The sequence below is a fragment of the Vicia villosa genome, linkage group LG1 (genome assembly GCF_029867415.1).
Source record: "Vicia villosa cultivar HV-30 ecotype Madison, WI linkage group LG1, Vvil1.0, whole genome shotgun sequence".
Classification (NCBI taxonomy): Eukaryota; Viridiplantae; Streptophyta; class Magnoliopsida; order Fabales; family Fabaceae; genus Vicia; species Vicia villosa.
The window spans coordinates 21,701,354-21,711,632 of NC_081180.1; positions in this window are offsets into that span (position 1 = coordinate 21,701,354).

Below are 10,279 nucleotides of genomic sequence, written 5' to 3' on the forward strand. Positions count from 1 at the left end.
TCTTGCACCATATGGAGTTATTTAATCGACAAGATATGGAGTTACTCTGATCTCTTCTATTTTGGGAGGGAGATCGGGGTGTCTTCGACATGTCTCAATAGTAGAGAGAAATATCTTTTTTAGGATTCAAAGGAGAGGAATGTTAAGCAATATAGCGGCAAGTAACAAAAATTTTAGAAGTATTATTTTGAAAATTTATCTTTTCTATAGAGATGGTTGTTAGAATGTCATTTAACAATTTCTATGTTTTTGAGCTCGGATTTAATGAATTAAAGTATAAAAACTTAAAAGTAAATATCAACACAAAGAGAATTCATTCTTCAGAACGAAAAGATTTATCAAGCATGCATATAATCTACTAATCACAAATTTAAACTCATCGACCAGTTACACTCAACTTACATTACTCATCAATGTCATCCAGCATCGCTCACACCCTAAGTCATTTCTAACCTAAAGTAGAGAGAACTACTATATCATCTTGGCGACGATCTCTCAACCAGTCTCAACAACACAACAGACATCCATATCAACTGTATCGACGACCTCTCAACTGACATAACTAACACGAAAGCATTAAGCTTCGACACCTATAAAGATTGTTAGCTCTAAATCTATCTCTAGAGTTCAGAAACTAACAGATAATCATCCTAGATAAGGATTTGAGCAGTATATGTCTATAACAATCCAAAACCCAAGCACAAAACAAAAATTTAAGACAACAATCGACAAAGATTTGTAAAGCAAGTTTTATATAACGCCATGGGCGACAAATATACATGAGTTCAAAGTAAATACATATACACAACCCAACTAAAAGAGAATACACCAAAAAGAAGAGAAATGAACCGAAAATCTCCCGGTTTGTCAGCTTCGATTGACGATCAATCCACCTACAATCATCCGAATGCAAGCTCCATAGTTGTTTTCTAACCTAATCTAACCTAAGAGTGAGATTGATGGAGTTTGAGTCAAAAATCCCCGAAAAACCATAACCCTAAAATGTTACAAATGAAAAACATATAAACAAAATATGTACAGGCTCACTAAGCGAGCTAATCTGGCAAAGTGAACCTACACTTTATTCCTAAAATATTTGGAACAGTAAATGAGATCTTGCTTAGCGGGCTGATCGCGCTAAATGAGCTATGAAAAACAGTTCTCCTCTGTTATTGAAGCTCCTAGCACGCTACAACTTGGCTGAGCGATCGAGCTTCTGTAGAATTTTTGTTATTTTGCTCCAAAACTGCATAATCGAGGCGCTGCCTTCGACACTTTATTACTCGAGGCTCCGGTATGCATTAATACTTATAAAATGAAGGAAAAACTATCAAACGGTACATAAAACGAACTAAAACTTAAGCAAACAAATATTTACACAAAAGTTGGGATTTTATTATAAAAACAGAAAGAATATAATCGATAAATGCCATAAATATATACTCAAAATAATGACATTTTGAAACTTATCAAAGACTCTCGAATTGGTTTTAGAATAGTATGATTACGAAAGTTGGTTATAATCTTCTTACTTTGTTCTGGAGTAATTCTTGGGTTTGGGGATACCCCCTTTTAGAGTTAGGTTTCCAAAACACTATTTTATATTTGAGCAGAAAGATCATTCAGTGAGGAGATGGTTAGGTGGGAAGGTCCGTCATGGTGATTGCATGATATGCTATGTGCCAAAAAAATGGAGTAACATAAATAGATGAAATACAAAACGTAAATTCAACTTGTATAGAGTTGTCATCGGATGATAATTTATACAAAGTCCAAACAAACAACTTAAGGGGGGAGGCGTACTTCAGGCGAACTACTAACCTGCTTTAGACGCTAGAGGTCACGTTTAAAAACGATTTATCCATCACAATATTTTATGAGGAGGACATATTTAGTAATAGCTTAATCGTGACATAATTTTGTATGTGTGCACGATAAAAAGAGCGAAGACACCAACACGAGAATGCATATCACAAAGTTTATTCAAAAAATATTTATTTATATTTTGATGTTGTGTGCATTAGAAAAGAGGACAAACGGGCACGGGACTGCCCGTTTGAACACTAGTTAGTAGGGTTGTTCAAAAAAAATGCCGAATCAAACTGCCGAACCGAGCTGAACTGGAGTTAAATTAACTGAACCATTATTAATGGTTAGTGAATCGAACTTATATTTATTTAATGGTTATAGAACCGAAGTGATAAGAAATTAACCATTTTAAATTTAATTTCGAACCAAACCATTAAAATTTCAGTTTCAAAATTTAACTTCTAATAATTTCAAACACTCAAAAATTTTATCCCAAACCTTTGCAGTTGAAATAGAGGGAATGACACTTCCTTTCCTATAGCCTTGTTCTTGAGTTTTCAAAATGTGGCCTAATATATAAGCACTTGTGTTATAAGATGTTTATCCAAACACTTGGGCCTAAACCCATTTACATTTTACTAGCAACCCAAGATACACTCACATTATTTTCAATTCATAGAACTATAAGTTTTATTATTATATAAACACTAACTTTGTGTTTATACCAAACAATGTGGGACATCATCTAAAAAAAACTAACACTGTAGAGATAGTACCTACTTGCATGTTGTCATAGAAGCTGAGATCCATCTTCTTCAAACTGTGTGCAGGATAGAGAATGGAGGTTGAGTCAGAAAAACAACAATGGAGAACAGCACCAGAAATACTAAATATCATATGCATAAATAATGCACTAAAATGATGAAATATTAAATATCATTTTATGTGACAATGATGAAATAATAAATATCATATGCATAAATAACCTTAATGTACTTTAATCCTGATACTTTTGCTTATTCATAGAATGGAACCATATATTGGCAGAAGGATCCCAACTTCTGTGATAGTCGTTTCTTAATATTTTTAGCTCTTGTTATGTTGTTGTGAACTTTGGCTTCACTGCACCCTAGTTTGTTGTTTTCATTTTGTTCCATAATGCTTTTGAGTAATTTTACTTTGCTGCTTTTAGGAATCATGTGAATAGGAATTAGTTTAAATGTAATTATTTAGTGTAATTACCGATATAGCCCTGTAACCTTTATATATACGAGAAATAATAATGAGAAAAGCATGAAGCCAAGAATTATTGACATGGTATCAGTAGGTTTTCGATCAAACCTGTGAGTTTTAGGTTAATCTTGGCTTTATTCAGCGACACCCCACTGGGTCGCTCTTGAAATCGTTTCGGTAGATCTCGTTTCTCGGTAATTGAAATCATCTCGGTTCTCGGTAATCTCTTCCAAGATTTTGATTCTAATCTCGGGTGCTTACAATCGTGTTTCTGGTAGTGCTCATAAGTTACAATTTTGTTATTCCTCCTTGTTTGCAAATCGTGTTTGCTTTGATCGTGTTATCGTATCGGTGTCGGCAAGTATTCTGAATTAGGGTTTTGACTCGGTGTCAGCAAGTATTCTGAATTAGGGTTTTGACTTGGTGTCGGCGAGTATCCTGAATTAAGGTGTTGATTTGGTGTCGGCAAGTATTTTCTTCAGTGTTCCGTTGGTGTTTTCTTGTTTCACGTTAACAAAATTGTTACGTTAACAAAATTGTTCTAAAGTCATCTATGATATTATGGCTTCCGAAGAAGAGATAGATCATATTTGTGTTCGTTTTACCGGAAAGAATTATCTTGTTTGGGAATTTCAGTTTCGGATGTATGTCAAAGGGAAAGGATTATGGAGTCACTTGGACGATGTCTCTTTGGCACCGTTAGAGACAACTGACTTAGATGCATGGGAAATAGAAGATGCTCAGATTATCACTTGGATTCTCGGTACTATTGATCCTCACATGATTAATAATTTGCGATCTTTTTCCACTGCCCAAGAAAGGTGGAACTACTTGAAGCGTATCTATAACCTAGACAATGCGGTCAAACGTTTTCAGTTGGAGCTAGACATTGCCAATTACAAACAAGGAAATCTGTCTGTTCAAGAATATTATTCTGGTTTTTTGAATTTGTGGACAGAACACTCTGCGATTATACATGTTGATGTTCCCAAGAGTTCTCTCGCGGATGTCCAAGAGGTCTACAATACTAGTAGGCGAGATCAATTTCTCATGAAGCTTCGTGCAGAATTTGAGGTTGTCAAAGGTGCTTTGCTAAATAGGAATCCTGTTCCTTCTTTAGATACATGTGTTGGTGAACTTCTCAGAGAGGAACAACGTCTTGCTACTCAAGGATCCATGTCTCACGATGTTGTCATTTCTGAGTCTGCTATGTTTGCATATGCTCCTCAGAGTAGAGGTAAAGGTCGTGATATTTGACATGTCCAATGTTTCTCTTGCAAACAATTTGGACATTTTGCTCAGAGTTGCAGTAAGAAGTTTTGTAATTATTGCAAGCAGCGGGGCCATATTATCTCTGATTGTCCCACCCGTCCTCCACGATCAGCACAACGTTCAGTGCAAGCATTTCCTGCTAGTACAAGCTCTGCAGTTGGTCCTTCCATCACCAATCCATCTAATGGTGGTGCTCTCCAACCTGAAATAATCCAACAGATGGTACTTTCCGCTCTTTCAACCTTGGGAATTCAGGGTAAGTCTTCGAATGTTTCCTGCCCGTGGTTTCTTGATTCTGGTGCATCCAATCGCATGACAGCCTCTTCTGAATACTTGCACAATTTACATTCTTACCATGGTAATCAGAAAATTCAAATTGCGGATGGTAATGCTCTCTCTATCACGAATGTTGGTGACCTCAACTCTGATTTTCGGGATGTGTTTGTAGCACCTGGACTTGCTTCCAATTTATTATCTGTTGGTCAATTGGTTGATAATAATTGTAATGTAAATTTTTCTCGTGATGGTTGCCTTGTGCAGGAACAGGTGTCGGGGAAGGTGGTTGCGAAGGGGCCTAAAGTGGGAAGACTGTTTCCACTTCAGTTTATTTCTAGTCATTTATCTCTTGTTTGTAATAATGTCTTGAATTCTTATGAAGATTGGCATAGAAAATTGGGTCATCCTAACTTTGTTATTTTATCTCATTTATTTAAAAATGGTTTATTGGGAAATAAAAATGTTGTTTCTAATGCCTCTCTTTCATGTTCTGTTTGCAAATTAGCTAAAAGTAAAACACTTCCTTTTCCGTCTGGTGCTTATCGGGCTTCCTCTTGTTTTGAAATGATTCATAGTTATGTATGGGGTATGTCTCCTGTAGTTTCTCATGCTCGCTATAAATATTTTTTCACATTTATTGATGATTATAGTCGTTTTACTTGGATATATTTTCTTCGGTATAAATCTGAAGTGTTTTCTATGTTTAAGAAATTTCTGACATATGTTGAAACTCAATTTCATGAAAGTGTTAAAATTTTTCGCTCTGATTCTGGTGGTGAGTACATGTCTCGTGAGTTTCAAGAATTTCTTCAACAAAAAGACATTTTGTCTCAACGATCTTGTCCCAATACCCCCCAACAAAATGGGATGGCAGAACGCAAGAATCGTCATTTGCTTGATGTGACCCGCACTTTACTTCTTCAAGCTTCTGTACCACCCCGATTTTGGATGGAGGCTCTTTCCACAGCTGTCTTCTTGATCAATCGTCTTCCTTCTACAGTTATTGATCTCAATTCTCCTTTTTTTCGTCTTTTTAAAATTCAGCCTAATTATAATGATTTACATACTTTTGGATGTGTTTGTTTTGTTCATTTACCTCCATTTGAAAGGCATATGCTTGGAGCGCAGTCTGTTCAATGTGCGTTTATGGGGTATAGTCACTCTCATAAGGGATTTGTGTGTTATGATGTCACTAACCATCATTTTCGCATTTCTAGGAATGTGACATTTTTTGATAATCAATTTATGTTTCCATGTGTTTCTCCTGTCATGAATGATATTGTTACTCTTCTTAAGTTTTCTATTATGCCTCAATCTATAGAACGCTATAAACCAGGTCATGTATATGTCAGAAAACACAAACAACATGTTCCCACACCCCTTCCCGACGCTGAACCGCCACCTGATCCTGTAACGGTTGAACCACGACGTTCTGGTCGAATATCTCGAGCACCAGATAGATATTCACCAGACAGGTATGATTCCTCACATACTTCTCTATCTGCCACACTCTCTAGCATATCTATTCCTACTTGCTATTCACAGGCTGTTAAAGATGTACGTTGGATAAAAGCAATGAATGAGGAACTTCAAGCTCTTCAAGAGAATTTCACATGGGATATTGTTTCTTGTCCTCCTAATATTAAACCCATTGGCTGCAAATGGGTGTATTCTATGAAATTGAATTCTGATGGGTCCCTCAACCGTTTCAAGGCTCGCTTGGTTGCCTTAGGAAACAAGCAGGAATACGGAATTGATTATGATGAGACATTTACACCGGTTGCCAAAATGACATTTGTTCGTACGGTACTCTCTATAGCTGCTTCTAACGGGTGGGCTCTTCATCAATTAGATGTGAAAAATGCTTTTCTTCATGGTGACCTGGCGGAAGATATTTATATGACTCCTCCTCAAGGTTTATTTCCGTCATCTAAGGGTGTGTGCAAGCTCAAACGCTCCTTATACGGTTTGAAACAAGCGCCTAGAGCATGGTATGAAAAATTTCGCTCCACTCTACTTGGGTTTTCCTTTACTCAGAGTCAGTACGATTCTTCTCTATTTATTCATAGAACATCTATTGGAATTGTCCTACTTCTTCTGTATGTTGATGATATGATTATTATTGGTTCTGATCATGCTTCCATTCAAAGCCTTAAACAGCAGTTACAAGCAGCGTTTCATATGAAAGATCTTGGTAATTTGCATTATTTTCTTGGTCTTGAGGTTCATTCTACATCCAAGGGCATATTCCTCCATCAACACAAGTATGCCACAGATTTAATTTCTATGGCTGGTCTGCAATCGGCTAATCCAGTGGATACTCCTCTTGAGGTTAATGTTAAATATCATCGTGATGATGGTGATCTGTTGCATGATCCCTTATTGTATCGTCAACTCGTGGGTAGCCTTAATTACTTGACTATTACTCGCCCTGACATATCATTTGCTGTTCAACAAGTAAGTCAATTCATGCACTCTCCTCGCCACCTTCACTTGGCAGCAGTTCGTCGTATAATTCGTTACTTGAAGGGAAGCTCTCATCGTGGTTTATTCTTTCCTACTGGAGTTCCTCCTAAATTGAGTGCTTATAGTGATGCCGAGTGGGCAGGGTGCCCTGATACTCGACGATCTGTCACTGGTTGGTGCATGTTTCTTGGCTCTTCATTGATCTCATGGAAAAGTAAGAAACAAGCGAGAGTCTCTAAATCTTCTACTGAATCTGAGTATCGTGCCATGTCTGCTGCTTGTTCTGAAATAATTTGGTTTCGTGGTCTTTTGGCAGAACTTGGATTTCCTCAAATAGAGCCAACTTCACTTTATGCTGACAATACAAGTGTCATCCAAATTGTTGCGAATCCTGTTTTTCATGAACGCACCAAACATATTGAAGTTGATTGTCACTCAATCCGTGACGCTTATGATGACAGAATAATATCACTTCCTCATGTCAGTACTCAGTTGCAGATTGCAGATATTCTTACCAAGGCTGTTCCGCGTCCACGTCATCAGTTTCTTGTTAGCAAATTGATGCTCATTGACAAGCAGCATCAATTTGAGGGGGGATGTGAATAGGAATTAGTTTAAATGTAATTATTTAGTGTAATTACCGATATAGCCCTGTAACCTTTATATATACGAGAAATAATAATGAGAAAAGCATGAAGCCAAGAATTATTGACAAATCAAGCTTTGAAAAATTAAAAGACTTGAGAGAAAACTGCAAGAATGATCTTGAGTCAACTACCAACGGCAGTTCGGGCAATCATTAGTGTTTGAATCATCAGCCTTTTCTATTTATTCTAATATGAATGAAATCAACCTTCTTTGGAGGATAATGTTTCTGGGCTTTGTGTGTTCGTAGAGGGAGTAAAGGATGACAATGCTGTTTTCTTTTCAAATTATTTGATTCATGGGTTGTTTAATCCCAGGATTGGTTCAATGACTTTTTATTGGCATGAAGCATTTGAGAGATAGAATAAGATTGGTTGGTACAAAATTCACTTTTTACTGGCATGAAGCATTTGGGAGATAGAATAATAAGGCTTTGTGATTTAGCTTCATAAAACATGCTAAATCAGAACATGCGACACATCTTCGTTAGACCTTGTCCTGTTCAAACGACTACGCCTCCTTGGAACAACAGTGCTATGGTTGTTGTCTTGTTTATTTCTTTATTTTCTTTGTTGATATAGGCTATGGCAGTGGCAGTGCTATGGTTGTTGATATAGGCTAGAGCTATTAAAATGGACTAGCCCATATGGGCCGACCTGTCAGGCCCGAAAAATCATAGGGGTTGGGCCATAAAATTAGAGCCCATATTTTTCAGGGCCTTTTTAGCCCAGCCCTAAAAAGCCCGCTACCCATATGGACCGTGGGTAGCTCATCCGACCCGCATAATTATAAATTCTTAAAAAATATATTAATATTTATATTATCTTACTCCAAAATAGCATATTGATTTTTCTCACTTCACTAAATTTTATCTCTATTTTATTCAATCTTTCTCTTTTAAATATTATACATTAATATAATCAACATTTTTTCATCATATTATATTAGTTTTTCTCTTATAATAAATATTCAAGTATTATATTATACAATTTAGACATATATTGTATTTAGAAACATATTATACTATTTATAAGAGATAATATAGTACTTAAAAATATATTATGTTTAAAATAACATAATTTTTAATTTTATTTAAAATAAATATTATGGAGTTTTTATTTTAATTTTTTTAAATAAAAAAGCCAATTTGGGGCCGGGCTCGCGTAATAAATCTTGAGCCCATATTATACATGGTCTTTTGGCCCAACCCTGAAAAGCCTAGGATCCGCTAGAACCGGCCCGTTTAGGACCGGGTAGCTCATATCGGCAACTCTAATATAGGCTTTGGAAGTGGCATTCAATGGCAATGGCATTCAATTGTATATATCCAGTATGGTTTCTTTAGTTATGAAGGAGTCCCACATCGGAAGATTAAAATAAAATGCAAGGGTTTATAAGTTTCATTTTTACAGAATATTTCAATTGTTCAGGAGTTGGGCTGCTGTGTAAGGTAAATTGGGCTTTAGGTCCAATCAATATTTTAATACTTTAAAATAATAATTCATAAAAATATTAATAAAAATTAAAACAATAATTCTTTAAAAAAATCTTAATTGCAAGAAAATATTGCATGAAAATATAATATGTAATTAAAAAAAGAAAAAAAGAAATTTAAAATAATAATAATAAAATTTCACGTGGATTTAAAAAATTAATTAAAAAAATAAAAAATCAATGATGGAATAATATTACAGGGGGAATTGTATATTTAACCCTTTTTTTTTAATGAGTTTTACAATTTTAAATTAATTTGGATTTTGATTATTAATGTAGATTAAAAAAAATTAAGTTAAAAATTATGTATAATAGTATATTAAGAAAGTTTATAAAAAAAATGTTAAAAATAAATTTAAATGATTTTTTATTTAAAAAATTCAAAACTAAGTATAACGGTTCGGTTCTTTAGCAAATGGTTTGGTTTGGAAAAATTGTTTTCTAATGGTTTGGTACGGTTCAGAATTCTGAACCGTTATGCCAAACCAAAACTTTTGGTTCAATTTGGTTCTAAAAAAATTAAAACGGTTCGACACAGTTCAGATGCCTTCATATAATAGTTTGGTTTGGTTCAATTTTCTGACATAACCGAATCATGAACAGCCCTACTAATTAATAATAAATTTATTTACTTGAAAAATTTTAATCCTTGTTTTTATTGTAAATAACCTTTTAGTCTTTAATATGAGAGACGAGATGAAGTCGTCCATTATTTAAAATTCTCGACCAGATAAATCTCGAACCAAAATGAAGTTTTATTTGATTATCCTCGAAATCGAACTAGGATTTTATACCGGCTGAACACGGACCTAGTTGAGATTTCATAGGGGCTGATATCAAACAAATTGAGCTTTTATATCCGAGTGAACTCAGAAACCAAATGCAATTTTTATTAGGCTAATCTTGAACCACCAGAACTTTTAAAGAAAGCTAGAGCAATTATTGGTTTAGCTCACAATAAATGCTCTATAAAAGAATATTTTTCACAAGAGATAATACACACTTGATAAATTACAATTTAATCCTCATCCAAAATAATGATCCTCACTTATACTCAAGAATACTCTCAAAGTACTATGACTAA